This window comes from Ornithodoros turicata, chromosome 3 (genome assembly GCF_037126465.1).
Source record: "Ornithodoros turicata isolate Travis chromosome 3, ASM3712646v1, whole genome shotgun sequence".
Lineage (NCBI taxonomy): Eukaryota > Metazoa > Arthropoda > Arachnida > Ixodida > Argasidae > Ornithodoros > Ornithodoros turicata.
In genome coordinates this window covers 46,257,776-46,282,562 of record NC_088203.1, presented here as the reverse complement: position 1 = coordinate 46,282,562, position 24,787 = coordinate 46,257,776, and the positions used below count along the sequence as shown (strand labels likewise).

At 47.1% G+C, this 24,787-nt stretch overlaps 1 pseudogene; it reads right to left on the bottom strand.

Annotated features, from left to right (window-relative positions):
* Positions 1-18,674: 18,674 nt before the first annotated feature.
* LOC135389422 (uncharacterized) lies at positions 18,675-19,507 on the bottom strand (annotated as a pseudogene).
* Between the last annotated feature and the right edge of the window lie 5,280 nt (positions 19,508-24,787).

The window sequence follows — 24,787 nt, the reverse complement described above, 5'->3', positions numbered from 1 at the left end:
TTTGCTTCTGGAGGGGCATTTTGATGCATTCAGTTTGCTTGTCATGCTGGGGGGCACGGTACTCGTTTAGCCCCGGGCGCTATAGGAACCCGCACTACTCCGCTAAGGATTTGGCTCAAGTGCGCACGAACAGGTGAGTATAGGACGCGCTTGCCTTATCTCGACGGACAAGTAAATATGGCTACCATTATCCTGTTCAGCATATATTCTGTGCAAGAATAAATATATTATTACTTCCGTTCGAATGATATTTAGTTGACCTTGGCTTCTCCTCGCGTATGCAGGCCGTCAGCTCGCTTTCCGTGCGATCTGAGATGTTCACTTATTTATTTCCTGAATAAAATCGATTATTCGCACCTATCCTGCTGAGCAGGCTCAACTGCTGGCGACAACACTGCTACGGCAACCGAAGACAAGACGAACTTTCTGCGACGCCACCGCTGTCACCTGTTGCTCCCACTAGAGCCCTGCACCATCCGCAGATGGAAGCGGATATCCGCAAGACACTTGCGGATTCGGATGAAAATTTAGCACTTCCTGCGGTGTGCGGATCGGATGCGGATGGCTCGAGGTCGGATGCGGATCGGATGCGGATATACCGCGTGCTGTAATTTTTCGACCTGCAATTTATTTGTATTGCGCGCCGACAGCGAGCGCATGCTCGGGTTCACCTTTGACCATGCACGGCCAAGACGGGAGAGGAGGCATTCTGGCATCTCGAACCACGCGAGCACCGGCGAGGTAGCGTTCCACGCGTTGCAGAAGTCTCTCCATATCGCGTTTGTTGAAAGGTTGGCGGGATTCGCAGCAGGTTGTATCAAAGCCGCCACGGGTTATCTCGAGCAACAGAAGTTATCAGTATGACAGTATCGCATTAGATTAGTCGCTCGCAATCCGAGTTGGACCAGACACGTGCCAGAGTGGGCGCTGGAGTGGCGCGATTGCCGCGTGAAAAGGACGGGAGAAGAAAGCGAGGGACATTCCCGGGAGGAGCTGGGTCATGGAAGGGAGCCGAGCCAGCCTGCGGTTTGCATCGAAAGGTAAAATAAACCATTGCTTTGTTCCTGACGATGTTGTCTGTACTTCCTCCGGGAGGGTGAAGCGGGAGGATATATGGCAAGTGTGGACGATTAAATGGAACGGGGGACGACGGGGAAGCCGGGAAGTCTCCCAGCTTATTGGAATCTCAAGTGGCATAGTTGAACATTCTGGAAACTACCTGTGGGGCTTCAGCTGGAACCATCTGGCACCACTGATGTCACCAAGGTGCAACCAGCCAGACATCCAACTGGAACTATTCTGGGACCAGTCCAGATTTTCTCCTGGGGAGAATTCATCGTCCCATTCTGAGCTGCAGTTATTTCGCAGTGGCCGGAAATGGTATGGTCTCCCCAGTGCCGCCAGCTCGTCTGTCGCCCAATCGTATGCATATTTGTCTCTCCATGTCGATTAATCGCGTTTTTTCTGTTCGAGATTCATACCATACCCAGCTCTTGTTATTTCGCGGTGCCTGGTCGAAGTATGTAAGGCGCAGCTGTACGACAGATGTCCGTTCTCCTGTTACCCAATCTTGAAGGTATTTATCTCTGTAATAAATACGGATTATTTGTCCCTATCGTGTTCATTACGCTCATATGAAAATGTGGAGGGAGATTCGTCCCATTCCAGACCGTAGTTATTTTACGTTAGACTATCGAAGCAGCCATGTTGTCTACTGCAGGAATTTTCCTACGCACCCCATGCATTTTTGCACCCCCCCCCCCCGAAATTTCTCAGGTGACCCCACCCACCTCGGCCACCAACACGTTCTGGTAGAGAGTCCGGCGCAGCGAATTACATCCTGTACTGTCAAACTTGGGCTGTAGGACCACGGTCATGCAGATGATCGTACCACGCGTTTGTAACCGCAGGTAACCCCAGCTCTATATAGACAGATGCCATAACTTGAACATATTTATCTACATAATAAATTCGATTGGTGGGGTGTAGCTTTAACTGATTAATTGCCTGTATCTCGTTGATTACAGACGACCCTCTGTTTACAAACATGTGACGTCACGATAAGACTGTTTCGAGGTTATATTTTGCAGTGGTGGGCAAGAAGCGGGCAAAATGTGTCTGCTGATAGGCTGATAAGGATGATAGGTGCCCACCAGCATGCTTTGCGGAGTGGTGAAACGTAATCCATGACGTAGGGGTGCAGGTCGTCTATAGGCTCAGATGAAAATATAGGGAGTCATTCTACCCATTCTGGGCTGTACGTATACTTCCCAAGCAGCACAATGTACTGAAAGTCGAGTGCAATAGGGGTGGACGGGTAGGTGAAAAGCCTTGAACAGACTCGTGAATCTACAGAACATTGATAAGACACCCCTATTGCACTCGACTTTCAGTATATTGTGCTGCTTGGGTTCTTTCACGGTGGTCGCGTGGTCGCTCGAAGCGCACGTACGGCGAGCTAGAATGACTGGCGTGGCACCCGGCCACGTGCGATTGTTTACATGCATTCTCTGATCCTCGCTGCGCGCCTTTGGGAAGGATTTTTGTAGGAAGCGTTCGCGAAGTGATTCGGATTTGGCCCCGTTTGGGGCTGCTGGTTCTGCTTATGACCATCTTCCAAAACTTTGACGGCAGTGGTAGGATGGTACAAGCTCCTGAGCAATGAAGTCACGAAAATTATCTTTCTTTTTCTTCTTCTTCCTCGTCATCATTTGCTTCGCGAACTTGGCTTCTCTGCCGTGGCGTCGATAGAAACAAAGGCTCCAGCAGCTCAGCATGGAGCAAGCTCTAAGAGCAGCATTATTCGGTTTGAGTAAATTTAGCACGCGCTTCATCTTGGCGGTGTAAAAAGATGACGTTTACTTGGCAAATTTCATATTTCACTTGGCAAAAATTTACATAATTAAACTCAGGGTACATGACATGCACATAGGGAGGTGGCCAAAACCTATAAGAAGAAATGCCGTTGACCGCATGATACTATAGGTGGCGTATTTTTCTTTTTTTTGAATTCAATGACACGTTTTTTGGGACACCCTGTATATGAACATTCAAATAAAAGTTAAGCGTCAGTTTTGTGTAGTGGTGTTCATACTGTTCAATGGAAAGCTTGGTGCATCGCGAAAAGCCGAGAAAGGGGGGAGAGCAGTCAGTGTATAAGCCCTGTTCTGAAAGCGAAAGCGTTTGCTTGTACGACGAAGGTATAAAAGGGACAGAGTGCTCCTACCTGATTCGACAATCTGTCTTAGCAGACGTCACCACACTGAATATGGCATGAATATGGCAAGGATTTGTGCGACTTTCAGAGCGTGCATCACGATGGTCAAACTTTTGCGGCCAAAACTCTATACGTAGTGCAACAGTGTATCACTGCACAATGCGTGAAACGCAATTATATTGGGTAGCGAAATGATGGGCTGTAAAAAAAATCCCGCAGGCAAAATTTTAGCTAACCTATGCGGTGTCCAAAAACGGGAGATAAGCCGAGTTTCGTTGGAACGCATTGAGGTGCTGTCTTTACCACAACATTCCAAGACGGAAGCTCGTCCCTCAGCCGTAATCATAGCATGACGCATCAGCACTCCCACATTTTTTCTTTTTTGTTATTTGCGGGTTATTGAATTCGTAGAACAGTGAATTGCAGTAGCACACGAATTCTGACTATACAGGGTGTTTCAGTTAAATCCCCGGGCTAAATAATTCGCGAACGGGTGCACCAATCCACGAGCTTTCTTTTTTACAAGCATCTGTCCGATACCACCTACAAGCTGCACACCGTGTGAATGAGTGGGATGCGCTCATTATTAAAATAAAAATGCAAATGAGTTTCGTAAAAAAAGCGTAACTTCTAAAGCAGGGCGCTGTCGGTATTAAAATGGGTACTACCCCTTTTGGGACCTTCAGTGGACACCTTTTAGAGAAAAATCTGCCACCGAAGCGGGTCATTTGTTGCAGTAATTAATTGGTTTCGGTTTACGTATTTTTTTTCGCGGCTGGTCGCGGCGAAGCGCAAAAGGCCGTATTTCATTGGTGTAATTCATTGGTGTAAGGACGTAATTCATTGATGGATAAGGGAGTGAAAGAGCGTCCTTTTGTGCTTCGCAGCGACAAGCCCCGACAAAAATACGTAAACCGAAGCCAATTAATTACTGCAACAAATGACCCGCTTCGGTGGCAGATTTTTCTCTAGAAGGTGTCCACTGAAGGTCCCAAAAGGGGTAGTACCCATTTTAATGCCGACAGCGCGCTGCTTTAGAAATTACGCTTTTTTACTTAACTCATTTGCATTTTTATTTTAATAATGAGCGCCTCCCACTAATTCACACGGTGTGCAGCTTGTAGGTGGTATCGGACAGATACTTGTAAAAAAAAAGCTCGTGGATTGGTGCACCCGTTCGCGAATTATTTAGCCCGGGGATTTAACTGAAACACCAGGTATATATATATATATATCACGTAGCGATGGAGGGAGAGGAGGTACTGCACAGGCTTCATCTATCTAGTTGGCGTTGGCCGAGCCCTTAGTAGCCACCCATCGGCAGGCCCGTCGTCGACCCGGTTTCAGTCGTCGTTCAGCACACCATTCATTGTAGCTCATCATAGTGCACGCGCTTCTCATAGCATGTACTCGCGACCTATATATCTTACACATATTCATCTCCCGATTAAAGTCAGTTAATTGAGGTTTAGTTGTTCAAAATGCTCTTTATGATGAACGGGAAAATCTGGGGGCAAATTCGGCGCATTCGTAGTTTTATTTTGGCTCCAGGTACGCAAGTGCCGTCTTTTCCTGGTTGCCTTCTAGGAGTTCCGAGTGGTTAACCATGGCTTGCCACAGAAGCCCCCTCGCTGGTTGCTTTATCCAGCTTTATCGTCCGCATACTTATCTCCATACTAAAGTCTATTGCCGAAGGTAAAGGAAATACACATAGTGTACTGTTTACAAGTTTCAGATAAATTTTATTGTGTTCCATCTCTATACATTAACATTCTTTCACGAACAATTACAAATAGCAATTATATTTACATGACCACGGTTTCTCGGTTCTCGGTTCTTTCCTCGGTTCCTGCTTCTTCGGAGCTGCTTCCTCCGCCGCCAGCAGTGCTTCGACATGTCGCTTCGTGCGGATGTGCACAGCCCTGCTGACGACGAAGGCGCCGCAAGTTGGGCACGTCTCGAGTACGTGCCCCGAAGGTGCCGTTACGATTCCGCTTCCTGCTCCGCCGCCGCTTGGCCCATCTGTATGGGTCGGATGTCTTGGAACCGGTTGGGTCACGGGTCCCCGAGCACTCCCTGTGGTTGCATGCCCCAGGGTTCAGTCCACGCGAGGACCGTGACCCTGTTCTGCTCCCTCTGCGCCATCGTCGCGGCGTCCCGTCGTCGTGGCCTTCGGTTCCTGTCTCGGTTTCGGTCTCGGTGGCTGGCCTTTGTCCAGTGTCTGGACCTATTGGTTGGGGGAGCCATCTGAAACAGCGGAACAATTAGCACTCCGCAAAAAAATGTGTGCACCGTAAAGGTCGCTTTCTCCTATTTTGTTTCTTTTCGCTACAACGCGCAAGTTTTCTTCTTCAGCAAAACACTCATCCTTTCTGGACACACTTATCTGCGGAAGGGGAAAGGTTTCTAGCTCACACACGAACAAAAGTAATATTCCTGGTGATTTCTATCTCCATTCGTTCTTACAGACCTCGCCAAAGTTATATACACAAATTGATGACTTCTGCTTATGCGCTCATTTGGGCGAAGAAAATTTTCCCGTCAGGTACAAAGGGGGGCTTGCATTTATGAAACTGATTTCAGCTTATGCAGCTTGCATGGGGCCGGACATTATATACTGGAAAATGCAAGTAAAATGTGTACTCACTCTCAGTATCGGGGAGGAACGACGAGGATGGAGGCCCAGAAGACGTGGTTTACCAGAAGGCATGTATGTCTATAGCAAGTGGTGAGCACCTTATATAGGTGGGGTGCGATAGTGTGCGTCGATCTGCCAGAAAGAAGGAAAAGAAGCACCGGCGTATAGGCGGGTGTGCTGGTTTAAAAGAAAGGGAAAAAGCACGGGTAAAGCTATGGTGTGACGATGTGACGTCACATGCACGCCACCTATATGGAGAAGAAGACTGTGACATGGAGGAGGGAGCGGGGGAAAGAGGGTGCAGGTGGGAAAGGAGGAAGCGGTGCGATGTCTTCGCTCCTGCTTTCGCATCCTTGCGTGTCGTTTTCCTTTCTTCTTTTTCTTTTTTTGTTTGTTTTGTTCTGTTTTCTTTTTCTTTTTTGTTTTTTTTCATGCTGGCTAGTGTCATGAAAACTATGGCCACACCCACTGCACCCTCAGGGCCATTAAATCTACATTCTCAATTGCTGCGATAAAGGAAACTCAAAACGCTCAGAAGACCGAAAAATCACAAATCTGAACTATTGAAAAGCAATAAGAAATAGTTACAGTTAAAGTTCGGAAAAAATACAACTTTTACACAAAGTAACTCACCAAAGTCGAGTTCAGGTCGGGAGCTAATGTTGGTAATAAAAACTTATTTAAAAAGAAAAGACAATCACGGAACCTCTCCTGTATGGTTTGTGCGTCAGTACACTGGCATCCCAATGGGTGTACGGAAAAAAAGTGGTATCGGAAAATTCCGACCCAGAAAACATGGTCCCAAGCTTCCTGCACGCTAAAAATACTGGGACGTGGTAAGCCGATGAAACGGCGTCTTCACAATCTGCCAAATCCCAACTAGCCGAATGCATATTGAAGGCCGGGAAACAGCCTTCCTCCGCCGACAGCAGTGCTTCGATATGTCGCTCCGTGCGGATGTGCACAGCCCTGCTGACGACGAAGGCGCCGCAAGTTGGGCACGTCTCGAGTACGTGCCCCGAAGGTGCCGTTACGATTCCGCTTCCTGCTCCGCCGCCGCTTGGCCCATCTGTATGGGTCGGATGTCTTGGAACCGGTTGGGTCACGGGTCCCCGAGCACTCCCTGTGGTTGCATGCCCCAGGGTTCAGTCCACGCGAGGACCGTGACCCTGTTCTGCTCCCTCTGCGCCATCGTCGCGGCGTCCCGTCGTCGTGGCCTTCGGTTCCTGTCTCGGTTTCGGTCTCGGTGGCTGGCCTTTGTCCAGTGTCTGGACCTATTGGTTGGGGGAGCCATCTGAAACAGCGGAACAATTAGCACTCCGCAAAAAAATGTGTGCACCGTAAAGGTCGCTTTCTCCTATTTTGTTTCTTTTCGCTACAACGCGCAAGTTTTCTTCTTCAGCAAAACACTCATCCTTTCTGGACACACTTATCTGCGGAAGGGGAAAGGTTTCTAGCTCACACACGAACAAAAGTAATATTCCTGGTGATTTCTATCTCCATTCGTTCTTACAGACCTCGCCAAAGTTATATACACAAATTGATGACTTCTGCTTATGCGCTCATTTGGGCGAAGAAAATTTTCCCGTCAGGTACAAAGGGGGGCTTGCATTTATGAAACTGATTTCAGCTTATGCAGCTTGCATGGGGCCGGACATTATATACTGGAAAATGCAAGTAAAATGTGTACTCACTCTCAGTATCGGGGAGGAACGACGAGGATGGAGGCCCAGAAGACGTGGTTTACCAGAAGGCATGTATGTCTATAGCAAGTGGTGAGCACCTTATATAGGTGGGGTGCGATAGTGTGCGTCGATCTGCCAGAAAGAAGGAAAAGAAGCACCGGCGTATAGGCGGGTGTGCTGGTTTAAAAGAAAGGGAAAAAGCACGGGTAAAGCTATGGTGTGACGATGTGACGTCACATGCACGCCACCTATATGGAGAAGAAGACTGTGACATGGAGGAGGGAGCGGGGGAAAGAGGGTGCAGGTGGGAAAGGAGGAAGCGGTGCGATGTCTTCGCTCCTGCTTTCGCATCCTTGCGTGTCGTTTTCCTTTCTTCTTTTTCTTTTTTTGTTTGTTTTGTTCTGTTTTCTTTTTCTTTTTTGTTTTTTTTCATGCTGGCTAGTGTCATGAAAACTATGGCCACACCCACTGCACCCTCAGGGCCATTAAATCTACATTCTCAATTGCTGCGATAAAGGAAACTCAAAACGCTCAGAAGACCGAAAAATCACAAATCTGAACTATTGAAAAGCAATAAGAAATAGTTACAGTTAAAGTTCGGAAAAAATACAACTTTTACACAAAGTAACTCACCAAAGTCGAGTTCAGGTCGGGAGCTAATGTTGGTAATAAAAACTTATTTAAAAAGAAAAGACAATCACGGAACCTCTCCTGTATGGTTTGTGCGTCAGTACACTGGCATCCCAATGGGTGTACGGAAAAAAAGTGGTATCGGAAAATTCCGACCCAGAAAACATGGTCCCAAGCTTCCTGCACGCTAAAAATACTGGGACGTGGTAAGCCGATGAAACGGCGTCTTCACAATCTGCCAAATCCCAACTAGCCGAATGCATATTGAAGGCCGGGAAACAGCCTTCCTCCGCCGACAGCAGTGCTTCGATATGTCGCTCCGTGCGGATGTGCACAGCCCTGCTGACGACGAAGGCGCCGCAAGTTGGGCACGTCTCGAGTACGTGCCCCGAAGGTGCCGTTACGACCTCCGCTTCCTGCTCCACCACCACTTGGCCCATCTGTATGGGTCGGATGTCTTGGAACCGGTTGGGCCACGGGTCACCGCGTACTCCCTGTGGCTGCATGCCCCAGGGTTCAGTCCACGCGAGGACCGTGACCCTGTTCTGCTCCCTCTGCGCCATCGTCGCGGCGTCCCGTCGTCGTGGCCTTCGGTTCCTGTCTCGGTTTCGGTCTCGGTGGCTGGGCTTTGTCCAGTGTCTGGACCTATTGGTTGGGGGAGCCATCTGAAACAGCGGAACAATTAGCACTCCGCAAAAAAATGTGTGCACCGTAAAGGTCGCTTTCTCCTATTTTGTTTCTTTTCACTACAACGCGCAAGTTTTCTTCTTCAGCAAAACACTCATCCTTTCTGGACACACTTATCTGCGGAAGGGGAAAGGTTTCTAGCTCACACACGAACAAAAGTAATATTCCTGGTGATTTCTATCTCCATTCGTTCTTACAGACCTCGCCAAAGTTATATACACAAATTGATGACTTCTGCTTATGCGCTCATTTGGGCGAAGAAAATTTTCCCGTCAGGTACAAAGGGGGGCTTGCATTTATGAAACTGATTTCAGCTTATGCAGCTTGCATGGGGCCGGACATTATATACTGGAAAATGCAAGTAAAATGTGTACTCACTCTCAGTATCGGGGAGGAACGACGAGGATGGAGGCCCAGAAGACGTGGTTTACCAGAAGGCATGTATGTCTATAGCAAGTGGTGAGCACCTTATATAGGTGGGGTGCGATAGTGTGCGTCGATCTGCCAGAAAGAAGGAAAAGAAGCACCGGCGTATAGGCGGGTGTGCTGGTTTAAAAGAAAGGGAAAAAGCACGGGTAAAGCTATGGTGTGACGATGTGACGTCACATGCACGCCACCTATATGGAGAAGAAGACTGTGACATGGAGGAGGGAGCGGGGGAAAGAGGGTGCAGGTGGTAAAGGAGGAAGCGGTGCGATGTCTTCGCTCCTGCCTTCGCATCCTTGCGTGTCGTTTTCCTTTCTTCTTTTTCTTTTTTTTTTGTTTGTTTTGTTCTGTTTTCTTTTTCTTTTTTGTTTTTTTTTCATGCTGGCTAGTGTCCTGAAAACTATGGCCACACCCACTGCACCCTCAGGGCCATTAATTCTACATTCTCAATTGCTGCGATAAAGGAAAATCAAAACGCTCAGAAGACCGAAAAATCACAAATCTGAACTATTGAAAAGCAATAAGAAATAGTTACAGTTAAAGTTCGGAAAAAATACAACTTTTACACAAAGTAACTCACCAAAGTCGAGTTCAGGTCGGGAGCTAATGTTGGTAATAAAAACTTATTTAAAAAGAAAAGACAATCACGGAACCTCTCCTGTATGGTTTGTGCGTCAGTACACTGGCATCCCAATGGCTGTACGGAAAAAAAGTGGTATCGGAAAATTCCGACCCAGAAAACATGGTCCCAAGCTTCCTGCACGCTAAAAATACTGGGACGTGGTAAGCCGATGAAACGGCGTCTTCACAATCTGCCAAATCCCAACTAGCCGAATGCATATTGAAGGCCGGGAAACAGCCTTAAAGGGATAGTCGCATCCGGAAGCGTGTTCCGGAACTGTTATGGTCACGTTCCCTGTCGTTCATAATGTACGCCGGCAAATTTTCTCCGCACAAATCCACTTGGTTGACTCAGAAACGATTTTTAAATGTTCGCGCTTCCGGGGCGCACGGCAATCCCCGCAAGGCGCCGACACTGGATGACGTCACCCGGATAAACCAACCATCAGGAGGCGCTCCTTCCCGCCGGAGTTCGGTGGTTCGGTGTGTGTCTGAGCGTGCGTCTGACCCTTTTCCTTGTTGTCTTGTCGCGTTTGCTTTGAAGTACTTTGAACCACAGCGTGTGCCCTAGGATTTCACGCCGTTGACGTGCGATGTCACAGTCAGGAAATCGGTGCTACGTGCCCGGGTGCACAAAGACTTATAACGTGAATCCCGAGCTTACATTTCACAGACCTCGCAATGGTGAGACGAAACGAAAGTGAGAGGCAGCGATCGCCAGCCTACTGCTGTGGTGTGTCCCAAGGATTGAATGTTTCACGCGTCGGTTCCTGTCATTTCGCCGACGACGCCTATTTTGATGAAGATGTATTGCAAGTTCGGCTCGGGCTACGGCAGAAACGGAAGCGGCTGAAGATTGACGCCGTGCCTACCATATTCGATCAGGAACAAGGGCAGGAACCAGTAACGGAGGTAAGTGACAATCCTGCGTGGTCACAGTTACGCTGCGATGAAAAATATCAGTTGTCACAGTAAACATCATCGCGAACACCTGGCCTCGCCGCCGATTGTAACGTCACACCGGCTACTAATGTACACAAATTATTACAATGATTGCAGCATCCTGACGCAATAGTACGCGTACTCTCGAGAAAAAAGATTGGTGTGTTGTTGCTGTGGTAATGGTCGCCTGTATTATGCAGGAGTAATAACGTAACACTCCCACATGACAGCGTTATTCTATTGTTATTGCAGCTAGGGGATACTTCTGCAGTTCATAGTGTAAGCCTGATGGCAGCATTCAGGGATGTGAAAACATCGCAATCTGTGTTTGGCTACGCCCGAGACACTTCACGTTGCATCAGTATTCGACTGCAGCCTTGTTGCTAATTTCTGGCTCTATTTCAGGCGGCAGCAAGCACGTCAACGGAATCAACTGGATTTGGTATGTTTTGTCAAGCCACTAAAATATTGGAATTCTTTTTGCACGTCCCACAAAATAATGGATATGTACGAGCCCTGAAAATTGTCGAGTTCTGTGAAAGGTATCTTGTGTGATGCGGCTGCCAGTGTTTATAACGTAATGTGGACAGGCAAATAACAGTGCCAGTGAAACAGGGACCGCAAAGGGGAATATTTATTTGCATAGTCATTTTTATGTTTGTTATTGTACCCGCTAGGCCCTCAACGTATTCTTTTGAGTGTTAACACTCAAGGCCATATTTCAGATGCGGAGGTCATGGCTGAAGCAAGTGCTGGGGACCCACTTCACGGCGCATCTCACAAGGGGGTTGTTATGCCCTGATTCCAGGAAGAGGAAAACAAAGGACACAGACATGCACAGTGTATTAGTACACCAGATACGGATCTGACAACATAAACCCTCTTAACATTCCTCTGGCAGCATACCTGTAGCCACCCAGACTTCACCCCACACTGATTTAGAACCACAGCACAACATAATAAAATAGCTTAGGTTTATTTGCCTCCCATTATGTATGGGAGGCAAATAAACCTCAGCTATTTTGTTATTCCCACACCGTCATACTCCACTGTACAATAAATCGATACAATTATAGGGTCATTCTTTATTCCCGTCACTACACAGCATTGACAATCGGCACAGAGTTCAAAATATTCCCACCTCGGCACTAACCTAGTGCAGTACAGTCTGGATTTGATGCAAGAGCTAATACCGCCACGTGTAGTAGTTTTTGCTGTACAGACGGGTAGACAGTCTGTTGACTGCAACTGGAGATACAGAGTGACAAGACAAAACATCCCCCACACTGCAATGATGAAAAGACGAAAATTTTGCCGACATAGGCACACTACGTGTAAATGAGCCCTTGGTCATCCCCCTTGCCTCCCATCAGAGGTTTTCGAGGATACTATAGGTGTGTGGTGTACGGATAAACCTATCCGTACACCACACACACGTGTGCCTATGTCAGCAAAATTTTCGTCTTGCCACTACAAGTCTCCAGTTCCAGCCATCAGTATGCACCAGCTTGTCTCTCTTGTCAAGACCCCCAGCCTTGATAACACGTAGATGGGAACTCCCTCCTGATTGCTCCGACAACGCATCCAGGAACGTGTCGTCTGTTCCTTGGACCAAGGTATCCCCAGACCCATCTTGTGAATGACGAGTATGCCGTGAACCTCAGGCAGCTGGAAAAGACAACTCCACATGACATTTCTTTTTGTTTAGCATCATATCTTGTGGGCATTTGCATACCTGCCAAATCTCCCGCAGTCTTGGGAAGACAATGGCCAGAACAGAAGAACAGACACTATCCCAACCTTGGAATTCAAAGCCTGTGCATTCCTTCCTTAGTTCCAGGGTCTCCCGCAATTTGAATGTGGAAGGTTGGCAGGTGTGCAACATAGTAGAACAGAAAAATGTCCGCCTTTCAGGATGAGCCCGATTCCAACTGCTAACTCCCTCCCAAACCAGCTTCCCTCCAATTTCGGCAAAATCCATTTTCTCCCAAAATGTGTTACTCTTACATTCTTCAGTAACATGCTTCCCCCCTTCATTGGCACGTCAAATGCTTCTGTTTTCAGACTTTTAAGACTTTCTTTCGGAGTTTAAAATTCCCACTGGATATCCGTCAATCAATCGGGGTTTTGTGTTGCCAATCAGGCCATGGCTAACTGGCATAATTGAGAGCATGTCGAGCATGTCGAGAGCATGGAATTGTTGGACCAGGATTCTCTGGATCGTTCCACGGCTGTCGTCCACGCTTATGATTTATTGGGGAAAAACTTGCGTAGGCCAAAAAGCTGCTGAGAATAGTCGCCCTTTTGTATACAGCCCTTGTCCACTTTAGGTGCGACAATTTGCATAACCAACAACACCCGACTAGCACCCGAGTTTACCCTTCCGAATCTTGATGGGGGGCATTTAAACCGAAAAATTCTTTACGGTCGTAATCATAACAAACGGGAGAGCACTGCAGCAGGCTTACCTGTGGTCCTGGGGATTGAGTCGCCTAAAATGTTGATCATAGCGGCAGAATTGAGGCGCGTACACCACTAGAAGCTCTCTGCGGAGGCAGATGTCCCTGAGTAATGGGTGTTGTGTTATGCACTGCACGGCGGCACTGTTGCACATTTCTACAATCCTGGCAACAGAATGGCAACACAGGCGCTCGTCGGGCTCCTGTGGGTCGCAGACTCCACACAGAGACCTGCCGATTTCAACATTCTAAACTGTTTCGCACATCCGACGGCAACCATGCAAAGAGATACGTCACCTAAAAATGTCATCCCGCGGGTTAGCCGCAGCCACATCTCGTGGATGGTCGGCGGGTTCCAGAGGCATTGGGTCCGTAGAGTATGGGTCATCATCCAGCATTAACTCGTCGCCGCTACCGCTAACATGTTCGTCAGAATCCCCCCCAGACAGAGAAACATCACTCTCGTTTTCCGACCCCATGCTTGCTCCCTTCGCTTCGCGATCGCCAAACAGGCGCGCGGCTCGCACTTGCCCAGGGCGCACGCTGATTGGCCTTATCCGGGTGACGTTTGCTCCCACTTTTAGAGAGCGAGGGCGCAAGCATTCCGGTTTCTTTTTCATCGGATTGCGCGAAAAGTACGCCGCGGATCGACATGGTATTTTCGGGCCCACTTAAGTGGTCGGCAAGGAATTAGAATTGGCATTAGTTTCGAAATTGACCTCGGAGAATGCGACTGTCCCTTTAACCATTTGAACTCCAAATGTGTTGTACCAACCGGTCGAATGGCCGAGATGTCCGTTCCCTGCAATTCGCCGAATTGACCTTGCTACCGTGGCTTATTCGCTAGGATCATCAAAACTGGGAGATGACCCTAGCCTTGGGTGTTCACGATGTATTCTCCTTAGCTGTCCGTAAGGTACCCTATGAAGTTAGCCCAGGAGGTACGGTCCTCTGGCAACGTGCCTTCCGCAACAACGGAAGGTAGATCGCTCGGCCAAGCAAGCAAGAAAGCATGCTTGCTTGCATGAACTGCAGTTAGTCTATTCTTCGTGTCTTTTCCTACGATCGGCATTTCATGCCAAGACTGGGAGGCGACACCGGCTGTGCCGTATGGGTATTTTCGCTGGGTTTTCCTCAGATACTTTAAGACAAATGTTGCCAGAGTTCCCTGTGAAGTGTGCACAGCACGCATAATCCCCCCTGAGGTTAACGCGACGTCGTCCGACTCAGGCTAGCAGTTCCGTCGCCGTTACCAGCACCTACGTTCCTCTCACATGGACTGCTTTCATTACCTTGATACGCAATAACATACCTTTTCATTGGTTAATAATTTACCTTGAAATCATCCTCATGTCCAGCAACAGTGTCGCGTGTCTTCCCAATCTGCCGAATCCCATCTCGCCGAATACATCGAGTGCTTCCATTCGCCCTCCTGGTGTCTCGAAAGTGGGAGACATTGATTGCTTTCTTTCTCTCTCTCTCTCATATGTATGTTAAAAGTTAAAACACAATAAAATATGGACGTCATTGAATGCGGAACATAAAACCGATAGGATTTGTTGCACTGGAGTTGCATGAGCGTAGTTTTCTATTATTAGTCAAATACTAATGCCAGTATTCGAGGTAACGCGTTACTGTAAGTACGTTCTTTTTTTTTTTTTTGATCACTTGTAACTTAACTCGGTACTTTTTTTTGCCATGGTGACTTTCAGACCAACCAGGGATTTCCCTACACCCCCCTCCCAGGGGGGATGTACACCCTCTCTGCATTTTTGCAAAGCCCCCCCCCCCCCCGAAATTTCTCAGGTGACCCCACCCAGCTCCGCCACCAACACGCTCTGGTAATGAGTCCGGCCTAGCGAATTACATCCTGTATTGACAAACTTGGGCTGAAGGACCACAGTCATGCAGATGATCGTACCATACATTTGTACGTTTGTACCATACATCACACCATTTGAAAGGGACTGTTCAATGCATATATTGCGCGCATATACGAGCCAAAATGTGTGCGCCCCCGCAAACTCTATGTGGATCGTAGAACCATTTGCGCTCAACTGAATGAAGCGAGGTATTCTGCTTTTTTCGTCTAAGGTTTTCACTGCTGCTGCAAGGTATTCATTGAGCTTCGTTAGACAATGTGCTAGTCTTTTTTCTTTGTCGGTCGTGTGCTTATGCATCTTAATATTGAAATGCCGTTCATAATGAATCTGTATTGTAATGTACTGTGTTCTAACGTAATAACATGTACAAATAAAACGGGAAAGCTGTGCAGATATGTCACCATTCAGTCACCATTCTTTCCGTGTCTAAGACAAAATCCGTAAGTGGAACCTTCACCAAGCATAGCCCCCCCCCCCCCCCCCCCCCCCAGCAGTAGGTTTCTAGGGAAATCAGTGAGACTAACTCGTTTCTTTTTCAAGTAAGCTTGCCAAAGTGACTTAAGTTTGTAACCATTATTACGAGTATACCTTAGGGATATGGGTAGCTTTGATGAAGTGACATATTGCTGACACCTAGCGCGCGTGAGCTTACATGAGCCTCCCTTACCAATTAAAGGGACAGCCACCCTCATGCTGGCCAGAACGAAAAGAAAATACCAAGCATACGAAGTATTCGCGACTACTCACTGGTAATGAATAATTTCAATGACTTAACTGACTTCGGCTAATGTAGCAGGCTCGGTTGACTGTTATATTCCTGCCGATATTCTTGGAACAACCCGGTGTGTTACCGCGACATGAGCTACGTGATGCGACGGTAAACCCAAACCGGTAATTCATGGTTATGCTCCTGTCGTAACCATATTGTCTTTCATATCGCGCAAAATCTTCCAAAGTCATAGTGTACGACCGTTAACGCATTCCTGTCCACTTGAAGCACTGTAGGGCACAAACGGAAATGTACTTTAAGCTGTCTGTTATGCTTCATTCCCTTCTGTGACCCCTGAACCGGTTAGTGCCGGGTTTGAAACAGCCGGTTCGAACCATTATGGACCGTTTACAGCAGAGTTATCAGGGCGCCGCCATCTTAGCGCACGTGACCTTGCGCGCCATCGCTTGCCTTCTCTTTCGGCTGTCTGTTGGCACGACGCACGCAGCACCCGGAGACGATATCCCCAATTTTAATCTTTTTGCGATGAATTCGGGATGGAAAGATGACACGAGGCTTTGGCCGAAGCTTCAGCGATCAGGTGAGTGCGCTTTTTTGTATAATTAGTGCGTACTCGTGCGTCCCACATGATCGGCCCCAGAATGTTCGAGTTACTACACATTTTGCCGTTATTTTTTGTTTTTTTGCTTTATTCTCTTGCTGCGCATACGTTATGTTATGGACACGGTCATAATATAATATCGTAAGATCGTGATTTCTTGCTTTTGATCGCAATAGTTGTGGTACAGCTACCTGAGAAAGATATGATGCATGTAAGGGCTGTATGTTTTAGTTATGAAGTAGCATGCTTTATTTTATTTTATTTTTTTGTTGATTTCAGATGTATACAACTACATGATCAATGAGATAGAGGAAGACGGAAAGCCTGCCCTGAACTACAGAGGGTTTGCCGAGGGCACGAACCTTTTTGACAGTGGCCATGTCGGCGTAGTGCTGTGCCAGTGCAACGATGGTGTGTGCATTTTAAAGGCCGACATCAGGTCGACGCAAACAGTGAGCAGAACATATAGTACAGAGATTCGCCTCGGGCCCACTTTGGCAGCAACATGCACCTGTAAAGCGGGTTTGAGCAGCAGGTGCAGTCATGTCTGTGCACTGCTGATCAAGGTTGTAGAGGAAACAAACAAAGGGCTCACGAGTGCTTCGTGCACTGACCGGGCCTGTACTTGGAACCGTTCAAGAGCAAGGAACGTGACCCCTCCTACTATGGAGGAAGTGTATTCACACAAGCAGCAGCCAAAGCCTACAGTTGAGTTTGGGGCTCACACAGAAATGCTTCGCCACTTTGAGGGCTGCCCTTTGAATATCAACAAACTTCAAGGAACCCTACTCCATTCCGTACTCAAGCCACGCAGAGAAACTGCAAGGAATGAAAGCTATGCAGGTAAAGGAATTATGTTGTTGCCTGACATTTGGCAAGTGTACATATCATTTTGTCTGTTTCTTATTGCCATATTTTTGTTTTAACAGTGTACTGTTGGGGACACGGTTGTCTGTAATCGCCCACATTACATTTGTTGCACTTGAAACTGTTGTGCCAATATTGTACTTGAAGGTGGACGATATGCTGCATGTGTTCATTACTCAAAAGAAAGTCTTGCAACACCTGGGGTTTGAAATGAGATATATCACGGGATGTTGATTTTAGACAACCGTGTCCCCAAGAGTACATGACAATTACATCAGACCTCTGCATTGAGTCTGGTGAACCAGATTGGAATAATGATAAATATTGCTAATTATGTTTTGTGCATCTTTTTCTATCGTCTGCACAGCTGCTGAGCTACAGCATGGTCACCATGACAGCACACTGCTGTGCCTGCCCTGCAAGAACGTCTTCTTCACAAATGTGCTTATCTCACCCCAGCAAGCAGCAGCAGTGATGGAATATCGCCAAGGAAGCTCAGAATGGTATCGGGAACGCTTCTTAAGGATAACTGCAAGTGAGGCACGAACCATCCCAATCAAGGCACCTCCTGAGAGGTGGGTTTTGAAGCACGTGAATCCCACATTCCTTGGTAACAAGAACACAAGGTAACTTACGCCATTTCTGGAGAATGGCATGTGTTTACTGAACGGCACAACGTGTCCTGTTCAGTGGCCTACACTTAAGGTGTTGCTTCATCAATGTGACAATGAATTCTGATGTGGTCGTATTGTTCAATGTTACTTTTCCACGCAGGTGTGCCTGGTACGAGCAGACCAAGGCTGCCAAGGTTTGGGAGTGCGGGCTTGTTGTTCGGTCGGATGCCTCGTGTCTGGGAGCTAGCCCTGATTGGATACTGCCACACTTAGACACTCTTCTAGAAATCAAGTGCCCTACGCCCCAAACTGTACAGAAGTACGGTAGCCTACAAAGTCTCTTTAAGAGCAAAAAGTATGATGTTGTTGAAACGGAGAATGGACTTGTTTTGAGCAAGACAGGAAAAAATAGATATTACTTGCAAGTGCAGCTGCAGCTCTTCTGTTGTCAGAAGCAACAATGTGACTTTGTCATTTGGACACCGAGTGAGGCGCACATTGTTGAAGTGCTCTATGAGAAAGAATTTTTAGAAAGTTGTGTTCCAAAGCTGAAAAACATTTATTTCACTTATTTGCTGCCAGCAATAGTCAAAAGTAAGCAGTAATGGCCCGTACTCAGTTGAAAGGGAGAAAACAGAATAAACAGGACAGAGTCTTGGATGCAACGTTGTCATTTATGTCTCTGAGTTTTCTGTTGCTTCTAACCGCTCACTTGTAGGTGATAGACAGCGAGTATATTGTTCAGGAACATCAGGACAGTCATCCTTTATCAAGAGGGGCTGAAGGTTGCACAACCCAGCTATGGCTACAAGAACATCATTAGCCAGTGACTTTTTAACAAAAGGAGGGCTGGGGGGAAAATGCTTCAATATTCTGAAACATTTAAGATGTCTGATTGAGCGTTCAACGTGAATGCGCAGCCTAGCTAGGCGACGTGAGGCCACCACTTCTGGACCACCAATTTGAGGGCGGCCCTTTGAAAAGCTTGGCAGCGCGAGTTTAACACCTACAGGAATTATGTCAGATATGGTGAATCCCCGGTCTGCAAGCATTTCATCACCAGGTGTGAGGAGCTTTAAAAAGCCACTGTCTGATGTGATGAAACGATCACTGGCACGACCACCATATGGTATTGAGATGAACATCACAAAACCATTTGGTGCAATCACATGAAGACTTTTGCAGTGTTATGTGATTTGTACTGACCGTAGGTTGTACTCCTTCGATTAAGATTAGTTGGCATCTCTATAAAGAGTTCGGAACAGTCAGTGATACATGTGACAGACTGGTAGTCGTCGAAAACGTCAGGCAATGTTCTTTTGATGGTGTCTCTGGCCAACCAAAACATCAGATATTTCCTTGTGAACCTGGCAAGCTCTGACACAATGCAGCAAAAAATCCTGCTGACAGCTGCTTTTGATACTTCAAAGCGAAAGCTGAGGTCGTGAAGAAGCAGTCCCAGGCGCAACCTCATCAGTGTCACGAGCACTTGATCTTCAAGTGCCATGGTAAATTGGGTCTTGACAGTGGTGGCAAGTGCCCTTACCAGCTCGTCAAACACCTCCTTTGACAGGCCAGTGAAAAACCGGAACTGGCTTGGTGGGAGGGTGGAGTACGCGCTGAAATCTGTTTGGCTTGCGCTTTGCACAGACAGAGGAAGCTGCTTTGAACATGTGCTGTACACGTGTTCTGAATTAAAATCTTGCTGCGCTTGAACTGCCTTTTCTGACGTGTTGATGTACTTGCATTGGCACACGCACGAAGGGCAGGTATCTGCCAGGGACTGAAGTCATTCATTTGTCCTGCACAACCGATATCATGTAAGGATGTAAGAGACAGCATGGCGGACCAGTTACGTAAAAAGCTCATGTTTGAGACGATGTGCTACGAGATTCACTCATGTAAAACTTGGAAATGTTTGCAAAAATATTTTCGGGCACCTCATCATACCTGACAACTTGCTGGTATGTTGCACTGACGTTGGGAACAATGTCTTGAGCCTCAGGTACATTTTCATTTTCTTCGTGTGTGAGGCACTCATATGTGCTACTTCCTGCTGATGATGTTACAGGCATTGCAGGTGTGGTAACATGCCGTCTGAGCTCTCGTCTACCTTTGTGCTGTACAGCCTGATATTGCATGAAATACAAACATAAAAGGTTACAGCATAGATAACACATGGAAAAATATTTTACGAGAGAAGCAAGCGCTCTTGGTACCTACTGGCGTCTGAAGGTGCAGCGTTGGGTATGGGTTGTCTTTTGTTGGACGACCATCAGCAAAATGGATTGAACACACCTGTAGGAAGAAAACTCCATGTGAAAGACCAAGTATTATCCTCTGTCGACGACATGCTACGTCCAACAGGGCCGCACGTATGTCATAGAAAAAGCTTGTAAATTACACGCTGTGGTACTGTGAAGACAACCAAGAGCAGTTTTCTGGTGGAGCACTTGTTCTACACACTGCCATGGCAATAGATGACAAATGCAGCGCTGCCCATAATCTGTTTGCACTGGCAGACGCATTCAATCTAAATAAACGCTAGGCACAGCGCCCCATCGGCTGTTCGCAACCAACTGGGCGCCGGAATTGCTGCTATGCAACGGGCAGTATAACGCTTGTGCAAGTTACTACACGCATGACAAATAGGTTATGTCAATTACTTACCCTCGCTGATTTTCCCGGATTGAAATCCTTCCTCTGAAGATTCGACACCCACCGTTGTCGGACCAGCTTGTTTTTCTCTCCCTGTGGAAACCCGTGCATTGAAAAAGGCCTCAAACACGGGCAGTCTTTGTGTAGCGACGGCTCATGAATTTGACAAACAGCTTCGTCCCACACGATCAGATCTCTGTCACAGTTTCTACATCCAATCACGGAACAAGTCTTCCCTCTGCTTTTCCACATTGTGCACAGAACTGTAGCACAGCGAGAAAAAAGCTCGGACGCACTCACATAGCCAAAAGGCACACACGCATTCGCAAAAGGCAAGCAATGGCATGGCTAGTGCGGCGCCATCTATTAGCGCCTGAAGTAACTGGCTGCTGTAAACGGTCTATAGTTGCCTTCAGGAGTTGAACCGGAACTGAACCCTTATCAACGAACTAAACCCGAACCGAACCGATAAACGCTTCGGTTCGACTGTCTTCACATATATCCTTCCGGTTTTGTTTAATCTATTACTCTGATTTATTTTAGCACGTGCATGGTCCCTTTTTATTGCTTTTTATCCAGCGCACTTCGGCTACAAAATATAATTTACATGAATTCGTGTTAGAGCATATAATGAGAAATACATCTCAACAGTGACAAAAACGAAGTTAAATAGTTAGAAGAGAGAAAACGGAATGAAGAAAAGGATTGCATCAGCCTTTGCAGTTGCAAAGGCTGATGCAATGCAGAACCATGAAGGCGCCATGGCGGCTGCAGACGACGAGACGCACCAGCCGAGCGGCCGAGTAAACGAGAGGAAGGCAAGAGTAACAATTCAGAGCAGAGAGTCGAACCGAAACCGAACCGAAAACCGTTATTAACCGTTATTTCTGGACGAACCGGAACTGAACCGAACCGAAAGAGTCGAGGCCATCTTGGAGGTGAACCGGAACTAAACCGGTAAAAAAATACCGGTTACCGGTTCAAATAACGGTTCACACGGAATTAAGTGCGAAACGTTGGATGTTGTGCATGAACACAAAACTATTTTTCGTATTTTTTCTTCATTTACTAGCTTCGTAGACTTCCTCTTGCTTGCCGAAAAAGTCGTAAAGAGCCGAAAAGAGCAACAGATAGTAACTGAAAACTGTTAGGACTACTAACGTCTAAGACATACACATGAATATATATATAAGAATTAGGGGTCAACGACAGTTTTGGGTAATAGTCAATAAGTGACATATATTATGATAATATACTATTCAGAGTCAGCTATACACAGGGTGTCCACAATAGCAGCAGAAATGATCGCTGCTACATACCACCGTAAGTGCATGGGAAACTGACACTCTCCTATGCGTTTGTGTCACAAACACGCACGATATTTTAAGACCAGTCTGTTTGTAACACAAACCTGTCAGTTTTTCTTTCACCGCGCTATGTCTTCGATATCATCTCTGCCGTTATCGCAGGTATCCTGTATGCGAATACGCGGACCAAGCGACGGATATGTCGTCGGCTATGCGACCTTCGGTCTTTCAAATTTTCTCGTCTTCGTTTACTTTTTCTTTTTGTTTTGTCTTCTTCTGTGTTTTCTTTTGTGCAGTGCTGTGCAAAACTAAACTACCTGAACTCAGCTACAGCATGCGTTCGTGTGTACGACGCTGCAGGATAGTTCCGAACATGTGCGTGTGAACCTACTGAAGCTCCTTACAAAGTAAAGGGCCAGGCATCCTAATGCGAGTCAGAATGGAAAGAACATATCAATATGATTTTCTTTGTGCATTCGAAATAAAAGAGGTAAACACAAGCATGCTGAAATCGCAATTTAAGAAACGCCAATGGATTGAAAATTGGTGGAACTCTTTGTTTGCTCTTGCCCTTGCCCGTGCCCTGTCTGTGTTCCACAGGCACTTCACTCTACCGGCGACATTGAAGTACTGCGACGGTCAGTGATGACACGATAACGCGCCTTTTACATGAAGACCCCGAGGCTCAGAACCGCAAATAACAACAACAAAGATGGTAACTGAAAACTGTTATGACTACTAATCATGGGCGTACTGAAAGGGGGGCAAGAGGGGGCGTGGCCTCCTGGAACTCCAAGGTCGCTGTGAAAATAGTGCACTTTTTAGGCATAGGTCGAATGAGTATTCTCAGATGTCATAATAGGGACCTCTGAACACCCACACAGTGCACAGCATCCGCTTCCCGAAAATGATGTGGTAGGGGGTGGGGGTTTGCACTCTTGCCCCCCTAAAAGCACATTGCACCCCCTGGAAAAAGTCCGGGGAACGCCCATGCTACTAATGTATAAGATATCCACATGAATATATATAAGAATTAGGCATCAACGACAGTTTTGGGTAGCATTCATGAAGCAACATGTTTCATAATAATACACTAATCAGCCACCCTGCTGCTGAAATGGTCGCCACCCTAGCTGCGGAAATGATCACTGAGATACAGCTCTGTCAAAGAGAAACTGACACTCTCCTTCCTACGACGTTTGTGTTACAAACAGGGCTTCATTGTAAGATGTAACATCATAGGAGAGCTCTCAGTATTTTTTTTTTTTTCGCAGCGCTATGTGTTTGTGTTAGAGATCATTTCTGCAGTTACCGTGGGCATCCTATGCACGAGGGGCGTTCAAGTCAAACCTGGACATTTCATTTTTCGCAAAAGTAAAGTGAACTTACACGCGAGAAATTAGTTTTATTTTCCAACGTAATCTCCAGCTTCACTAATGCACTTGTCCCAGCGTTTCACGAGTGCTTGGATGCCAGCAGCGTAGAAATCCTTACCGGCGCGTAGCAGCCATGATCGGACCGCATTCTTGACCTCGTCGTCGCAGCTGAAGTGGCGGTCCCCAAGGAACGCCTTCATCTCGGCTGTCTCGGAACCGTTTGCACCACTCAAACGCTTTGCTGCGGCTAAGTGTATCGTGGCCATACTGAGCCTGAAGTCTTCTATGAATTTCAGACGACTTTACGCCTTCATTCACGAGAAACTTCATGACAATTCGCTGTTCGATGTGCGCGCTCACCTCGTTGTCGGCCATTTTGTCCAGCACGTGTCGTCTGTTTTGCACAAACTTTGGACCACCACGTGGTGAACGCGGAGGCCTGTCGCGCGTGAAAACGACACAAAAGAAGTAGTGCGAGCCACACTTGTACACTCAGCAGACAGTAAGTTCCGGTTTGACTTGAACACCCCTCGTATAAATTCGAATACGTGGACCAACCGACGTATATGTCGTCGGCTGTGCGACCTTCTTTCAAATTTTCTCTTCTTCGTTTTTCTCTTTCTTCTTCTGCTCTGTCATGGGGGGGGGGGGATATAGGTTTATTGCAAAACAAAACAAAAAACACGAAAGAGGGGAAAGGTTAGCCTGGCTCCAGCAGCCGACTTGCTATTCCCGCTTACAAAAAGGAAAAGGGAGAAAAGGAAAAATAAAGAGAAAGAAGAAAAAAGAAAGACAAATCGGAAAGAGCGAAAGAAGAGGCGCAGTCACAGGCTCAGCGCGAGCCCTGTGTCGGTAAGGAAGCGTACGAGCTCCCTTCCGACGCGCCACTGAATGGGGCGTTGCAGAGGGCCCAGTACCGTTGCCAGCGTGACCTCCCTGAGCCCTAGGGCAGCTAGCCGCTCCATCAGAGCTCTGTCATGTGTAATGCATTGCAAAAGCAAACTACCTGAGCTCAGCTCTAGCACGTATTCGTGTGAACAACGCTGGAGCATAATTCCCAACGTGTGTGTGTGTGAACTTACATAAGCCCCTTATACGCTAGTCACACTGCAAACGTAATGAAACGGAATGCCGGTAAGTTCACCTCCTCACTAACCATGATCTTGCGTGGCGTCGTTCTCTCCTGGCTTGTTGAAAACAGGGGCGTGTTGAAAAAACGGTGTCATTCGGGACGATGGTTGGTCAGGAGGTGAACTTACTGCCATTCCGTTTAATGCATTAAGTTTTCCGGGTGCCTAGAGTACTAGAAAGTAAAGCACCAGCCACACTCATGCTGGTCAGAATGAAAAGAACATGCCAAGCTGGCTTTCTTTGTGAATTTGAAATAAAAGAAGCAAAAACGACTTTGCACTTGCTCTGTCTTTGTTCCACAGACACTTCACTCTA